Below are 17,568 nucleotides of genomic sequence, written 5' to 3'. Positions count from 1 at the left end.
TGGCAAATCAGGTGGCACCACAAAGGCCCCCCTCATACCACTACCTGTGGTGGGGGTTCCCTTTGAGAGAGTGGGGATAGACATTGTAGGACCAATGGACCCCCCTACAGCATCTGGGCACAGATTTATACTGGTGATAGTGGACCATGCCACCAGGTATCCAGAAGCTATTCCCCTGAGGACCACAACAGCCCCTGTTGTGGCAAGAGCCCTACTTGGAGTCTTCTCCAGGGTGGGTTTTCCAAAGGAGGTGGTGTCTGACAGAGGTGCCAACTTCATGTCAGGATATTTGACTGCAATGTGGAAGGAATGTGGTGTCAACTACAAGTTCTCTACACCCTATCACCCACAGTGCAATGGGCTTGTGGAAAGATTCAACAAGACCCTAAAAGGGATGATAAAAGGTTTACCAGACAAGCTTAGGCGAAGATGGGACATCCTTTTACCCTGCCTTCTGTTTGCTTACAGAGAGGTCCCACAAAAGGGGGTTGGCTACAGCCCTTTTGAGCTTTTGTTTGGGCATCCTGTAAGAGGACCCCTATGTTTAGTAAGGGAAGGATGGGAGAGACCTCTCAGACAACCCAAACTTGATATAGTGGATTATGTACTTGGTCTCCGCCCCAGGATGGCAGAGTATATTAAGATGGCTTCTAAAAACCTTGAGGCAAGCCAAGAAATCCAAAAAGCTTGGCATGACCAAAAGGCTGTGCTGACTGTGTACCAGCCAGGACAGAAAGTGTGGGTGTTGGAGCCAGTGGCCCCAGCAGCACTCCAAGACAAATGGTCTTCTTCCCAAGGTGGTCCAGCTTCTTGGATTCCCTATCTGGTGGAACGTTAGGGAATGATCTCTTGGAAGTTGAGGCTTGGACCACCAAGCTCTTAGGGGTGAGGTGTTGGTAGAGGAAAGTGGGGTTGCCTGGGGCCGGGCGGTGGCGTCGGGCAATCATCCTATCCACGGGAGCCCCCGTGTTGGGCCTGGACCATGTGCCCAAATGGATGTTGTACGAAACTGGCTCTATATATACTGCACTAAAGTAAGGTACAGTGTGTATAGAGTCCAAGAGTCTCCAGAGGTTTGGCAGAGGTTAAAGTTAGATAGAACCTTACTCTCTAAAGTGGTAGCTTGGTCGAGCAGTAAGGCAGTATCAGAGGACAGTGTAAAGCATTTGGTGTACACACTCAGTCAGCAAATGGTCCAACACACTCAAGAACTGAACTCTAGGCCAGTTGTTGTGTATAAAAATATATACTGTTTTATTTCTAGAACCAAGCAAGCCTGGGACAGGTAAGCTTATAAATACTTTCCAGTAGTAATTGTCTTGTTTGAACACAGTTCAGAATTGCAGTATAACTGGTACTGGTTTTGATTACAGGTTTAAGAAAGTAGTTTGCAACACATTGCAGGTATAGTACATTCAATTGAATAGGCTTTTTAAGTAAAATGCAGTTATTACTTTTCAGATTACTTTTCTAACCACAGGACTGGATCCTAGATTCAGCCCTAGGACATTTCCTGAAAACAGGTGAGTAAATGCGTTTTGGTTAAAGGCATGATTTTTAAGGAATATTATTGTATTTCAAAAGTTGACACTTAGAAACGTTTTCACATAGAATCACCAATGTTATCCTATGGGAGGTAAGCAGGTAAGTTACTTTTGCGTTACTTTTGTAATCCAGTGCTGGACTCCTAGATTCAGCACTGGGACATCTACTTAAAACAGGTAAGTAATTACGTTTTTGCAGTTTGTACGAATTTTAAAGACTATTTTTGTATTTCAAAAGTTGACAAACTTTCACAAAGATCCCCAATGTTATCCTATGAAAGGAAATTCAATTCACAGGTAAGTTACTTTTTAATTACTGTTCTTACTCAATGCTGGACACCTGGGTTCAGCACTGGGACCTTTCCTGCAAACAGTTGAGAAAATTTGGTTAGGTTATTTGTGCGATATTTAAGGAATATTCTTAGTTTTCAAAAGTCGACAACTTTTTGGGAGAAAAAGTGTCAGTGTTATCCTATGAGGAAAAGTGAGTTATCGGTCTTGAGGTAAGTAATAGGTCTTTTGAGTTAGGGTTCTGGGGTTAGACTCAGGGTTCTCCCAGGGTCAGTGATGCACTGTTGTTGCACACCTAGTGTCACCAGGGCGGCCGGGTGCGGCCCAATGTTATCCTATGGAGGATGGGGGGCTTCGGTTGGTGGCGGCTGGCAAGCAGGCCAAGGGGTTGTGGGAGCAAAGCTCCTAGGGTTAAGCTCAGGGCAAGTTGGGGACCAAGTTAGCACCAAAGGGGCACCCTCAGCGGCGGTAGGGCAGCCGGGTGCAGTTTTGACATCAGGTGCTCTGTTGAATTCAATGGAGATTCTCCGGGACAAAGAAACACTGCATGCTCGGGGACGAAGATCTTCCAGGAGTGACCACCACTTTGAGGGGTAAGTTGGGATGTAGAGGGATGGTTAGGCACCACTGCGTTGGGCACACAAGGCTGTGGGGAGTCGGGTGCAGGGGTGCCTTTAGACGTCGGATTTTCTTACCTGCTCTGGTCGCGGTGGGGGGCTCTCCTGGAGTGAGGCTGCAGGCGTCGTCTGGAGGCTTGAGGCAGGTGAGGGGTTGCCGGATGTCGGGTCAGGATCGCCGGGGGGACCTCCTTGTGGTGTTTGTTCACTCAAACACAGGCAGGGTGCAGAGTGTGCTGGTTTCGCAGTTTCTGGCTGGCACCAGAAGCTGCAGTTTAAACACGTCCGGTGTTCACGGGAGAAACAGCTTGGAGAGTGAATGAAGGCAGGTCCTCCGGGGATTTTGAGGTTGCTGGCCGCTGGACATGTCTAGCTTTTGCAGGAGCAGGTTCGAAGGTAGACAGGCCTGTAGGGCTGGGGATAAATCAGTGGGCGTCGTCTTCTTGTTAGCTCTGCACGGCTTCTCGTCCTTTTCTTTCGGTTGCTGGATCTGAGGAAGGAAGGTTCAGGATGCCCCTAAATACTAAATTTAGGGGCGTTACAGGTAGGTAAAGGGCAGGGACCAATGGGACCCTTCCCTGGGGGTGGGTACACTCCCTATTCCACCACTCTCCAGTGGGAGGGGGGGCAGGAGCCTGTCCCTGGTTGGCTGGGTCCTCTCCATCCTCAAGATGGCGGAGACTCAAGATTGTGCTTCACCTCCCCACCCCCACCTTAGGGGTGGAGTTGGCAGAGGTGGGCACACCTCTCTTCCTCACTTGTTTTTCCCACCGGTTCTCCCACCCAGAGTAGGGGGTAGAACCAGTGGGGACCAGTTGCTGAAAGCAGAAAATGGTATGGAGAGGCTCACAAAGGCGGCATGCCTTTGAAGCTTCTCCTTTGGGAACCCTTCCCATCCTGGGGGAGGAGGCTTGGCACCTCATCCCAGGTTGTGCATTGTTTCAGGCCCCAGAGAGCGGCAGGCTCTCTACCCAGGGGTCCAGAAACATGTCTGGTGGTGGGAGCCTGCGCAGCCACTCAGCCAGGTCACTGGTAGTTGGTAGTTTTTCAGGAGGCATCTCTAAAAGATGCCCTCTGTGGTGCATTTTACATTAAATCCCACACTGGCATCAGTGTGGGTTTAATGTGCTGAGAAGTTTGATACCAAACTTCCCAGTCTTCAGTGCAGCCATTATGGTGCTGTGGAGTTCGCAATGACAACCTCCCAGCACCATATACTCTTAATGGCAGCACAGCACTTACAGGGCCCAGGAATGGACCTGGGCACTGTAGGGGTACAGGGCTCATGCATCTGTACCCTCACCACTGGCATAGGGCACCCAGCTAGAGGGGTGACTGATGTATGCCAGGGCAGTGGTTTGTGGGCATGGCACACAGGGATGTGTGCCATGTCATCTCTTTGTTTTGTTCTGCACCCAGAAACTCAGCGTGCAAAGGCAGTGGGTGTGGGCCAGGGTTCAGGGCCTCTAAGGGTGGCACAATTGGTGCTGCAGCCCTAAGAAGCCTTCTCTGATCACAGTGCCCTGGGTACATGGGGTACCATTTACCAGGAACCTACCTGTGGCCAGAGCTGTCATTTGGGTTTTGTTTTGGGGAAAGAACACAGGTCCTGATTGGCAGGGCCCCAGAGCACATCAAGTGAAACAGCATCAGTAGTCTGGCAACAAAAAAAAAAAAAAGGGGGGGGGGGGGGGGGGGGGAGGTTTACTGCTACAGAAACCCACTTTCTCACAGATGTTGGCTAGGGCTTCATTGAACGGCAGCAGGGGCTCCGAAGAGCTCGCTTGCGGTTGAAGCACCTCTGTCAGGAGGTTAGCTCCGACAGTCACTGTAGGAAGCTTGAGGTGGAGAGCCTCGGTCGCCCTACGCAACACCACTGCTTAGGATGCTCCCTCCTCCGTAGACACAGTAGGAGGAGACAACATGTCAAGGTCTGGGGAGGTATCGAGACCACTGGCATCCCCCAGGTCCTCTCTCCAGTCCGGGTCATAATCCAACTGGTCGGTCAGAGGGTCACCTGACCCCTCCCAATCCTCCTCCTCTTCCTCTAGGTGCCAATCTGGTTTGAAAGGGATCCCAGGAGTGAACAGGGGCACAATTACAACACTCGGCACTGGATCTGGCGTCAGGCGATGCTGGTCCAGCTCCGTGTCCACATCAGGATGGACACCAGGGCTCATGCCGGCCATGGGCACAACCGGCTTCTAATGCTGTTGCGGTGCCGAAGGAAACAGTGCTGATGGAGGTGTAATTAGGTCGACCGGCGCCAATCCAGATCCAGGCCTGTATCCATGGGGTCCCTGAGGTGCTGGGGCTGGAGCCGCTAGCAGGGTAGGCATAGGACCCGCAAACGAGTCCGCGGGGCCCGAAGTCGCACCGGCGGAGTTGGGCTGCCCAAAGATGGCATGCATTGCTTCGTAAAACTGACAAAGCTGGGCAGGGGTCGCTCCGGGTCCCAGGAAGGGAGGGAAACTGAGTCGACCCTTCAGGCTCCGCATGCGGAGCCGTGGGAGGGGCACTGCCCGCACCCCTCGTTGCGTCAGCCGACTGACGGGGAGAAGTCAAAGAGCGACGATGCTTCTTCGACTTCTTCTTGTGCTTTGACTTACCTGACCCAGAGTGCGAAGACTTGGGTGACGAGTGGTAATGGCTCCGCAACCAGTCCCTCAACCTTCCTCGCGACCGGGACCTCAAACGGCATGGAGCCGACTGCCAGCTCTCAAGGAGCTTTCAGGACCGCTCCTGCAAAGACTTCGAAGCCATGGTCCGGCAGTAGGCGCACCACTTGGGGTCGTGGTCGGGCTCCAGGCAAAAGAGGCACACGCTGTGCAGATCCGTCACCGACATCAGTCGGGTACAGGAACCGCAAGGCTTAAAGCCGGGCTTCCCTACGTGCACCAGGAGTCGGTAGGTCTCAAGAAGACGTTGCCAAAAGTCGCTCAAAAAGTTTAGTCAAAAAGTGACTGGAGGTACCGCTCTCTCCATGTCTGCGCTGGCTGGCGCTCGATGCGCAGGGGTACTGCTGAAGAAAAACTTTCCGGATCCAGTCTGACGCCTGGGAGTAATTCTAAGGTAAGAAATCTATAACTAACGGTTTCTTACCGATACGGAGTAACACCAGCAAAAAGTGGGGGTAAGCATGAAAGCCGATCCTACTTTCCTACAGTAGAAAAAACAAGATGGGACAGGAGCCTAGACACTGAATGCATGGGTTTAGTTTATTATATAAACTGCATGAGCCCTTGCTTAGGCAGAGAAGTATTTTGACAGGATTGTCGTGGTCACTCTGTGCCTGAATTCTGGCCCAGCTGGATCCCATTCCTATCCTGAGGACGTGGCCTGCACTACACCAGACCTGGCTGTCGGATGATACACACACAGGTAAATGGAGAGTTAGACCACTTGGAGGGATCTGGCAGATTAGCACACCAACACTTATTAGGGTAGGCAAAGCTAGGTTGGAGCATAATTATAGGTCTTCATATAATCTAATACAATTGTACTATAAGTTGAACTATTCATCCTGTTCACCATTCTGGTCATGCTGGTGACATTGGTTTGCTTCATACTATTAATCATTGCAGCACATATTTTACACAACATTCCAGTTGCCTTGATAAATATTTGAAATGCCACTTGTGTATTTCTTGTGTACCTCTTTGGGCATGTCTGAGTTACAAACAAAAGGGCAATATTTTTTCCACGATTTCCTTGGGGGAATTAGGGTTGTCATGTTCTGGGGGAGCAGACACCTTCCGGTGCCCTGTCGGTTTACGCACTGTGAGCTAGCCAGGAATAAGTCAGCATATTCTCATGGTATGAGCGGACTCAGCCCCACAGTTTTAAAGCTTATGTTGCCTAAACGCATTCTTACTGAGAAATTCGGAACCGTACAACAAGGGAGGGAACATGTATCAGAGTCGGTCTGGAGACCTGAGAGGATTCAGAGGGCCAAATAAGTGCCAAGAGCAAATCAGTCGTACAAGTTACTAACCTTCGGTAACGATGTATCTGGTAGAGACGATTCTAGCCGCAGATTCCTTAACGTAGAATTATCCCCAGGCGTGAGACTGGACCCGGAAAACTTTCTTGCCCAGCATCTCTGCGACCTCGTGACTCCGCCCCGACGTTCTCCCCACCCCGGCGCACTGACGTCAGTTTGCTTCGGAGAACTTTTCCGCGCCACAACGCGGAGCCATCACAACAAAACTGAGGAGAGCATAGGAACAGTGTGCGAAGAAAAACAGAGAAACAAAGAGAGAGACACAAAAGGTGAGGAACAGCACCAGGCGCCACTAAGGCGCCAGGAGGCTACAACAGGAAAGCCAAAGCAGGAAGAGAGCAGACCACCTCTGAGGAACATCTGTGCAAGCCAGGTGGTAGCACCAGGCAGCACAAAAGTACCAGAAGACCACATCAGTAAAGTCACAGTAGGGAGAGCGGAAAGCACCCATCTGTGGAACCACCGTGCCAGCCAAGGCGAGAGCCGGGCTGGATGCACAAGCAGTGGACAGCGCTGTAAGAGAAAGAGAGACTGCAACCATAGACCACACAGCAAAGGGCCACAAGCCTGGAACAGAGGGGCAACAGCAATACACCCCCAGACTACACAGTCAAGGAGGGCCAGAGCCTCTGAAAGGAGCAGGAGGCCAAGGACAGGCAAAAGAACCCGCAGCATAGAAGACTGCAAGGGGATCAGAAATTGTAACAACAAAGGGAAAAGAGCAAAAGCAGGCCCCTACACTGGCGAGAACCCAGCTGGAGGGAAGTCCGACAGGCAGAAAACGAAAAGGACCCCCACAGAATACAAGCCACCCAGAGGGAGGCTAGTGCAGAAAACCAAGCTGAGGGTCCTCGCAGAACGGGGAAGGAAGGGTGGGTCATGAAGGAATCTGCGGCTAGAATCGTCTCTGCCAGATACATCGTTTCCAAAGGTAAGTAACTTGTACATCTGATAGACTACTAGCCGCAGATTCCTTAACGTACAATAGATACCCTAGCCACACCCAGACGGGAGGAGGGCCGGCGAGAGAGCCTCCTCACCAGGAGAGACTAGGGCCCCAGCAGGGGATATGGCACAAAAACAAGAAGGAAAGGGCAAGGATATCCAAGCCCAACCAAGAGAAAGAGAGCGCCCAACACCCCACAGGGGCAGATAGCGTCCCAGAAGCCTCAAGGAACGCAAGGGCCACCTCGAACCCAGTGAGAAGAGGTAGAACCAAAGGCAGGGCCCACTATAAGAAACAAAGGCATAGAGATAGAAAAGAGCTGAATACACCTCGGCCGCAAGCAGCGGGCAAGGCCGGAACGGCGCAACTGCCAACAGCACAGGCGGAAGAAGAAAAGCACCGTTGCGCAAAGCCCCAGCAGAACCAGAGGCAGGGGCGCAAGGAAACACATCAAGATCACAACGGAGGAGGAGAACAAGCAGGCCTGCATGGGCATGCGCCACCAGTAACAGGCAACACCATGGAACAGCGCAACCCGGGCAAGGCAGACGCCAGCCGAAGGCAGAGGCCAGGGAGGGCCAGGACACACACTGACCCACGAAGAAGTGGAGGAACCCGCAGAAAAGAAAAAGACGGAGGACGGCCTAAGCCTGCCACCAGAACACAGAGGCCAAGGAAAGCCAAACTCTCTGGAGCATCAGACCGAGGACCAAGCCAAAACACAAGACAAAAATGCAGAACCGCTACAACCCGATGCCGCAGACAGCAGGCCAGACCGGCCAAGCGACGTAGCGACAAGGGGAAGGACGGGTCTAGCGCAAGCTGCTCCAAGACAATTGGCAAGAAGATCGCACCTGCAACATACCGTGACGCCATGGAGAGCAAGGAACCCGGAAAGGGTGACCACACCTCCCCAGCACAGGACAGAGCTATGTAATAGCTACAAGTACCCCACATAGGGTAGGTAACGTCCCAAGAACCATGGGAACACCTCTTAGAAAAACATTTTCACAGCAGAGGACAAACCAGAAAGACCTGCAGAAAAACCCCGCAGGCGGTTTACCAAGCAGCCAATAAAGAAGACACAGAAGGCCTAATGTCAGGGCCTACCAGGCTTACCAACAGCCAAAACCACAAGTCAACAAAGGGCTGGACCAGCAGCCAACAGCACCAAGGGCCCAACAAAAGGACCCCAAGGGCACAGGAACCATACAGAACACACAACCTGGGCTACCCATTACAAGGCCCCAGGAATAACAACGAGAGAACACCTCCCAAAACACAGACCGACAGTCAGGTCACGGAGGAGGAGGAGGACGAGGACGAAGCCCCGCAAGACACATCTGAATGGCAGAATCCGCAGGGGCGTGGAACAACAGAGTGCCCTCAAAGTGAAGGTCAACCAGCCGTTCCCTAACGTTCTCAGGGAAAACACTATCCCGTAGCCAGGCATGGTGGCGAAGTACCTCCAAAACTTCCAGAGCCGAGCGAAGAATAAACGCCACCAGCTCCCGGCCATCCAACACATGGTGCCGCAGATCAATGCAGGCACCCACCTGAGAAGCAGAAGACATAAGGGACTCCGCCGAATCCCACAAGCAAGAAGTGGCCCTGGTCAACACACACAGTGTTAAGGGCCCGCAAAGCAGCACTGGAGGAGGCATAGATGTTGCGCCCCCAGGAATCTAACCACCGGGCCACCCGTGACGGGGGAGACAACACAGATGGCAACGAGGGAAAGGCAGTCTGTAAAAGAGGGCCCCTGGTAGAAGGGTGGAGGGAAAGACAGACAATCATGCGGAGCAGGACGGTGGCGGTGCAGAAGAGGCTGGGGCACTGGGTCACCCGTGGCAGGACGCCCCCAGGCCCCCAAAAGAGAATTGTGGAACGCAGCCTCGAAGGGAAGAAGCAGCTCCCGTCCACCACAGCCCTGATGGAGAACCTCCAGCAGATGATCCGTGGGGAAATGGGCAGCTGGATCGCCCATGCGCAAGATTCCTGCAGCCGTGGAAACAGCCCGAGCGAAGGCAGCACTCGCCTCCGTAGGGCCCCGCAGCAGGGAAAGCAGTTCTTCTGTGGGCGACGGCTGCAAGCTAAGGCGGCCGTTCCCCAGCCCAACCGGAGGAAGGAAAGGCCAAGCTCGAAAAGGAGGAGGGAAGACCGATGAATGGGGAACCTGAGGCGCCTCCGGCGAACACTGAGTGCGCAGTGACGGTGAAGAGCCGTCCTTAGAGGACGCCGGGGAAAAGGCCACGACGCAGCGATCCGTTTCCGGAGAAGATGAAAGCAACAACCGCCAAACCTCTGGAGAAGACGTCGGCCAGGCGCGGTACAGTCCACCACTAGCGTCAGGTCAAAGTCGACCAGCGCCGAAGGGGACGCTGGTGTGGTAAATATTTCGTTACCGGTACTATTTTTTATGCGGTAAAGTCTATTAGAAATAACTCAGTAAAATGAGAGGCAGAATCCGTGGTATTAGAGGTTTAAAAAGGCTTTATTCCTATACAAAGGAATACAATTTAAATTGTAGGCGTTCTATTCCATCACCACGAAAGTTCAGGAAGGAAGGGCATATATTATTGACAGGTAATCATTTTTATAGAAAAGGCATTACAGTAAAACAGATGCAGTAGGCGTATCAACTGATAAGAAAAATGAACTATGCATGCGTAACTAGAATAGGCGTAACTAGACAACGTCATCATACATGATGTCATTAGTGGGTGGATCCATAAGAGAATCCTGCAATGTCAGCAGAAATATTTGGCAGAGATGCGTGCGCAGTCGCATGACGTGTGATTGACGTGCAACTAGAGGGAGAAAGGGACTTGACATTTAGCTCTACATGTGGAGACAAAAGTCTGGGGTTATGTCAACCTAATCCCAAATCATATCTAATATCCTATGTTTAAAGAACTGTGTTATCCAAAAAGAGAGGTCTCTTAGGATAGAATCTTATTCTATACTGACTATACTGACTAGTGCGTGTACAAGCGTCTAAGTGTCTACACTAAATGCGAGGGGGTAGGAATATTCCATGGTAACAGGGCTAGGAATTACTTGCATGAGGACAGCGAGGCCTGGCCCCTTTGCACGGTAGCTGGAGGAATGTTTACCTAAACTGCTAGACAGGAATGCATGGGATGAGGGGCGGAGGAGATAATCTTGAAGGTGAAATACAGTTTTTTGGCAAGCTACGGGCTGGATCAGGCACCGTTAGCCGCGCAGGGAGTAAGACAAAGTTCATGGTCACAGATGCAGGCTCAGACTGGAGCTTTCAGAGGCAGAAGGCAGGAAAAGGCTTGATGACAGAATTCGGGCCTACTCGCCTGAATCTGTAAAATGTGGAAAGTGAACCACATAAAGTCGGTGGCCTTTCATACTTAGGAAAGGAATATCTGACCCATTCATAGTGGATCTGAAAGAGGACATGTTGTCGGTGGACGCACATATATTTGCGTCTTCAAAACTGGAGCAGGAGGGAACATACATGTACGTGTAGCATGTACATGGAGCCGTTGGGGTCTACGATAGGGGACATAACTGATCACAAAATTCATATTTCCTCACTGGAACGACCTCCGCCACAACGCACGGCACAGGAGACAGAGTCAGGGTCAGAGCCGGGGCGGTTAAGGAACGGCGCTGAAAAGGCGTTGACTCGACCTCAGATGAGGCAGCCGCCTGCGTGGAGGGACGAGAGGGGCCCGGGGACACACCTCGACCATTAGCTGGCCCCTGCGGCGCCGCCAAGGCCAGCAGCGCCTGACGGCGTCACCTCGGCCTTGGACAAGGCCGCCGCCTGCCCAGAGGACCGAGGGGGACACCACAGGGACCCCCGCAGGGGTTTGCGGCGAGGCAGAGGCGTCGTAGTCGGGAACCCCGAACGGCCGCAACCCGACAGCACCACATCCTCCGAACCTGGATCTGAACCTGTCGGCGCCAGAGACGTCGCAGGAGTCCCCGCACGCGGCAAGGGATCCACAGACGTCCCAGGAAGAGTAGGAAAAGAAGGAAGAGCCAAAGAGGCCTGCAGGGCCACCGCATAGGCCTCCAGCTGGGCTCTGGTTGCCCCCGCGCCGGGGAACGGCGGATAGGGTGGCGAGACGCGTGGGGCCGCACCACCCGCGGAGCACCCACGCCCCCAACAGGCCGGGGACCGGGCCTCGGGGACAAACTGCAACACTTACCAACAGGTGAGCGACGCCCTTGCGGCCTGGGAGAAAGACTATGTCGGAGATGGAAGCAGCGGTTCTTGAAGTCGTCCGCGGGGGACCGACGCGGCAATGACCCCGACCTGGACATGCGTGCCGAAAGGAGTTTCATCCGGCGCTCCCGCCGGGACTTTGGCTTACTTTGCTGACATGCATCACAATCTGTGGAGTTGTGGTGCTCCCCCAAACACCACATGCAGATGGGGTGAGGAACCGTTGCCGACATCCGGCGCGCACGTCTTGAAGCCCGAATGCATTTGCACACTGTTCAAGAAAACGCTCAAAGCGGAAAAAGAAGGCCTGAAGCAGGCCAGGAACACAATCCGGATCCGCGTTGCACGCGGAAAAGAAGAAAACTGACGTCAGCGCGCCGGGGTGGGGCTTATGTTTCCTCGCTGACGTCACGCCCGCGGAGGACGTCGGGGCCGGAGTTACGAGGCACCGACCCCCGGCGGGCAGAGATGCTGGGCAAGAAAGTTTTCCTTGTCCAGTCTCACGCCTGGGGATAATTCTACGTTAAGGAATCTGCGGCTAGTAGTCTCTATCAGATAGTGGAAGCACATGTGGGAGGCCTCCCACTCCTTGGGGGCTACAGGCAGTAACTTACTAAAAAGTAAAACCATGGTATCGCTGAAGTGCTTGATTTGCTGTGGTTTTTTAACTGCCCCAGAAACTCCGGTTGCCATACAACAAGGGTCAGAATCTACTCTGAAGTAGAATGACTTCAAGACTGAGACCTGAGGGCACGATGAAGTCTTTGTATCTCCTAGGGAGACAGTGGTGAGATGGACTCAGTCCCATTTGGATTACTCCCGTTTCTACTTGGATCTGTCTGAGGGCATGGATTGTAAAGACAGCAGTGAGCATGGATGTAAGGGGTTCTACCTTTTGACCTCAACTGGTCATGGTGCAGGTCTTGGGGTGATACACCACAATAAAGCTTCACTTCACGGCATTGGACTCATGGTCTGACCCTAGGCACCACAGGCAAACCACATATGGATCAGTGTCAGACATTTGTTTGCGACATTCCTCACTGGGTTTAAGCCCTGTACATTTGGGAGGTAACATTTTTCCCTTGCACTCTAACATTTATATAAGAATTGTCAATAGAAAGTCTAAAAGAGACGAGAGCTAGCTCTGTGGGTGTGGAATTGAAAGAACTAATGTCAGCGCGTTTGGGTGGCACCTATACAGAACAACGTTGACATGGATTTGGCTAAACCTGTCGGTGTATTACTGAATATTTTCCGGATGCAGTCTGATGGCTGGTACTGATGACCATGCGCAGTGCCACGGAAAAGAGGAGTCACAATACCCCAAGACTTGATGAACAAGTTACTTAACTTGGGTAATGCCTTAGCTAGGAGAGACTCAATTTAGTCAGATTCCTTACTTCAGAATAATCCCCAAGCGTCAGACTGAATTTGTAAACGTTTTGAGCAGTACTTCTACATTTCGGTATGTAACATTGTTATTGTGTGCAGTCCCTATATAGGTGCCTCCTCAACTTCTTGGCCAGTGCATGTCAGATATTAATGCAGAGGACTATCCATCATGAGATGGTCTATTTCTGCACAACCTTTCCTTTCTTTGTCCCAACAAACCCAATGAAGAGTTGATCGTCCATTCAGAACTCTCTATTATGATTAGGCTGTCCCGTTTTAGGTTTAAACCTATAATAACTTATAAAAAGCTACTGAAAGAGAAATAGCCCTCAGTGAAAACATATAAACAATGAAAAAACACCTGCACAACCAAAAACTAAATGACTTTTAAAGAAAGAAAAAAAAGAGTGAAAGTAATTTTTTTTCCTGAAGGGGCCAATACAATGTAACTTTGTTATACAAGCTAGCAGCAAGAAGAAAATGGGCTCACATTATTTTGCTTGAGTTTTGCTGTTTAGAGATGCCACTAAAATATGGTTTCTTCTTCGTGTTGCTTATTTCAGTTTTGAGGACTTTGGTCTAAAGATACAGAGTTTAAGAAGCATGTTTTAGATCTTGTTTAATTATTTTATAAACTGTAGAGAATCAGAAAATATCAAAATCATATTTGATATTCTGGCTGAGATTGATTCTTTTACTGATCGGTAAAATAGCCGGGAATCTTTCCCAATATGTGTCATCACATTTACCCACAGAGAATAGGTAAAAACCCTTGATACATCAGCCCCTAGTTTCTAGTGAATCAGTATTGATAGTAGGTGAATTGCCAACACCTCAGGATTTAAACATTCAATGCAAGGTATTGTGACAAGTATATGTGAAAAGTGTGCTATCACCAAGCATCTGGGATAGTGGTGAAACCAGGATACCTGACTTTTGGAAAATATGGAACGCAGTGTCACTTGGAATGCTCTGCAAAAATGTTCTTTCAAAGTTCAAGAAAGATTGGAGTGATATTGTTTGTATTTGCAGTGATTCAGCTGTGTATATGAAAAAGTTGTGTGATGAGCTGTCAAAATAGATACCCGAGCTGAAGTTCTTCCCTGCAAGAGATCCTTGCCACTAGTTAGATGGTATGCTGAAAGCATCTTTACAATCTTCAGAGTTAATGAAGAATGATATTGACTTTTTAGTCAATACTGGTGCACTGTTTTGTTATGCACAGGAACTAAAATGCAAATATTTCCCATTTAGTGCTTCGTGTGGCATCAAAGAAAGAGTCATCCCAACTGTGTCACTTAGATGATGGTTCTCACTCCAAGGGGCTCTGAATACTACATTATCCAGGTGGCAACCGTTTATAGAATGTTTGCTGAGTGATGATGCGAAAGACTTTTATTTTACAATGTACGAGAAATGGCTGGCAATGATGCATAGAAATTTCCCTTCACCATCCATGGCATTTGAAGTCAATGAAACCTCACTGTGGTACTCTGTACAAGTTCTAGATACCTTTCATAAAGAGGAATTTCCTCCGTAGTTTCATAAGTGCTGCTCCATTTTGACCGCTTCGATACCTCTGAGGGCATAAGCGCCCAGTTCAACGCAAATGTTGCTGAACCTGCCCTGATAATCGCAATCTTCAAGTGCACCAGTATTGGCATGGAAAGCTATGTCAATGGCCAGAGTTAAAAAATTGTGTACTGGCTGTAGTGGCATTGCCCGTCACAAGTGCCAATGTTGGGAGGGCCTTTTCAAAGAAAAAAGTTTACATGGGAAGGAACGAGCGAGTGCACATGACCATAGACTCACTGGAGAAGTTTGTATGATGTACTACAATAAGTTACATTGGCAAACATTTATTTTGGACCTCAAATATACTATACGTACACTGTCTATATACCATGCGCTGTCAGCGCATAAAGCAAGCAATAATAAAAGCGAAATGTGCAACCACTGTGTAATCACTGATGACCACTGTTTTCTTGAGGTATTGAAATCATTTGAAAACACTGGGGGAAAAACACCAGAGTTTACCAAAAATAGAAACAGAAAATAGGAAAGCATAATTAGAAATCAACGTAGAATGACAATGCCCTTTTTTTTTAGGTCGAGTCGGTGTAGCTTCTCCTCTTTGGAAAGGTGAGATGAAGCAAAGAAGGTAGGCAATGTGATGAACTGGCCTAAGGGAAAAGGCAATACACTCTTGGTAGAAAAGAGGCGCATATTCTTAGAACCAGTTTGTCTGGTTAGAAAGGCGTGTAAGGAGGGTGCACAGAAAGGGCTTACAATTCACTAACCCTCCTGGCCGATGTAACAGCCGCTAGAAAGCTTGTTTTCAATATCAGGAAACAAGGGGACCACTGTGCAAATGTTTGAAGGGTGCACACATCAAGTGATTTAGTACTAGGATCAGGTCCCACTGGAGCATGATAAAGGGTTTTGGAGGGAGCATATGTTGGAGTCCTTTGAGAAAACAAGTTACAACTGGTGACTTGAACAGGGAGGATTGATCTGGCAACCGCAAGAACGTCTATATGGATGAAATACACCCCTTAACTATGCCCAGAGCAAAGGCTTGCCGGAATAAAGATAGAACAAACTGAACCTCAGACAATGGCGCAGAAAGGGGATCATTCAGTTTGGATGCATACCAAAGCACAAATTTGCCTCAACAGCAGGCAGTCTTGGTTGAGAGGTGTCGGGCTGCCAGAATGACATCACAGACTTCAGAAGGAAGGTTAAAAACTGTCAATTCCGCCACTCAATTTCCATGCGTAAAGGCGGAGTGTGCGCAGGTTTGGGTGCAGGACACTGCGCTGTTGCTGCAATAGTAGATCCTACCGAAGAGGCAGCCTGATGGGAAAACCGTTTATCATGCTCAGGAGTTCGGGATACAATACTCTTAGTGTCAAATCTGGAGCCACAAGAATGACTTGGGCCCAATTGTTCTTGATCTACTTGGGAACTCTGGGCAGGAGTGGTATCAGGGAAAAGGCTTACAGGAGGCTGGAGCTCCACTCGACGAAAAGTGTCTCAGAGCAAGAGTTGCCTTGGAAACTCCAGCATGCAGGAAGGAAGGACTGACATTGCGCGTTATTGGTGGGGATGAATAGCTCTAACCAAGGTTCTTGCAGCACGTCAATATGGAGACGGCATTCCTTATCTGCTAGGCATCGACAACTGAGTTTGTCCGCTCTTATGTTTTACAGAGCCTGCCAGATGTTGAACTTTCAGGGAAATGCCCTAAAATTCCAGCTAAATCCAGAGATGCAGGGTCTTATGACAGAGGATCCACAGCGCCAACCCTGCCCTATTTTTGCAATACCACATGACTGTCCATGAGCACCTGAACTACCGTTCCCTTGATAGAAGAAAGAAAGGCTTCCATACCAGTTGAATCGCTCCCAGCTCCAGTTGGTTAATGTTGAGCTAAGATTCTGCCAGAGACCAAGGTACACTGATCTCCAACTCCACCAGATGGCTGCCCTGCCTACGAGTGAGGCATCTACCACTACCGTCAGCGAGTTGGGTAAGGGAAAGGGGTCTGGCGTTCATCCAATCACAGTTACCTGGAAATACCAACGGCATGTGATAGCAGGATGCAGGCGGCCATGAGACCCAGCAGCTTCACGGTCAGTCTCACAGAAATCCAGGATAGAGGCTTGAACATCAGAATCATATTCCGCAAATATTCTGGACTCGCCATTATGGAGGATATGCCTGATGAGCAAGTTACTTACCTTCGGTAATGATGTATCTGTAAGAAACATAGGTTAGTTACAGCTTCCTTACCTTAGAATTACCCCCAGGTGTCAGACTGGATCCGGAAAGTTTTTCATCAGCAGTATCTCTGCGCGTCAAAAAGTGGCGTCGGTCGGCTCTGCGTCCGTCGTTGGCATCGTGGTCGCCGGGATGATGTCGCGGTATCTACTTGGACGCCGCACTCTCACGCTGACGTCAGTTCTGTCCATGACTTACAGCACCAGAAACGCAGAGCCATGCAAGACACGGACTACTGGTGCACAAACTAGGGCTGTCTTTAACCCTAGAAATCAGTTCGCATAATGGGGAGGCTGGGTGGGTCGGTAAGGAATCTATAACTAACTTATGTTTCTTACAGATATATTGTTACCGAAGGCAAGTAACTTGTTCATCTGAAAGAAACAGTTATAGATTCCTTACCTTAGAGTAGATACCCCAGCAATACGAAACCCGCAGGTGGGTCTGCGAACCAAGTTCACAGGAGAATTCCTGGAGAACAGAACGCCCAAAGAAGCCATCTCACCGGACTTGGCTGTCCAGGCAGTAATCTTTTGTAAATGTGTGCAGCGATGCCCACGTTCATTCAGAGGGACTCCTTGTCCCAAAGCAGTAGTGGCTGCCGTCAACCTGGTCGAATGGGCGTGTGGCCCCACTGGAGGCTCCTTTTTTTCTAGAGAATAGCAGGCTGTAATACACACAACAGCCCATCTGGTGATGGTCAGCTTGTGTACGGCCTGACCTTTCTTGGCGCCCACGTAGCCAACAAAGAGCTGGTCATCCAACCGGAACTGTTTGGTGCA

This window comes from Triturus cristatus, chromosome 4_1 (assembly GCF_964204655.1).
Source record: "Triturus cristatus chromosome 4_1, aTriCri1.1, whole genome shotgun sequence".
Classification (NCBI taxonomy): domain Eukaryota; kingdom Metazoa; phylum Chordata; class Amphibia; order Caudata; family Salamandridae; genus Triturus; species Triturus cristatus.
Note: the sequence above shows the minus strand (reverse complement) of the source record.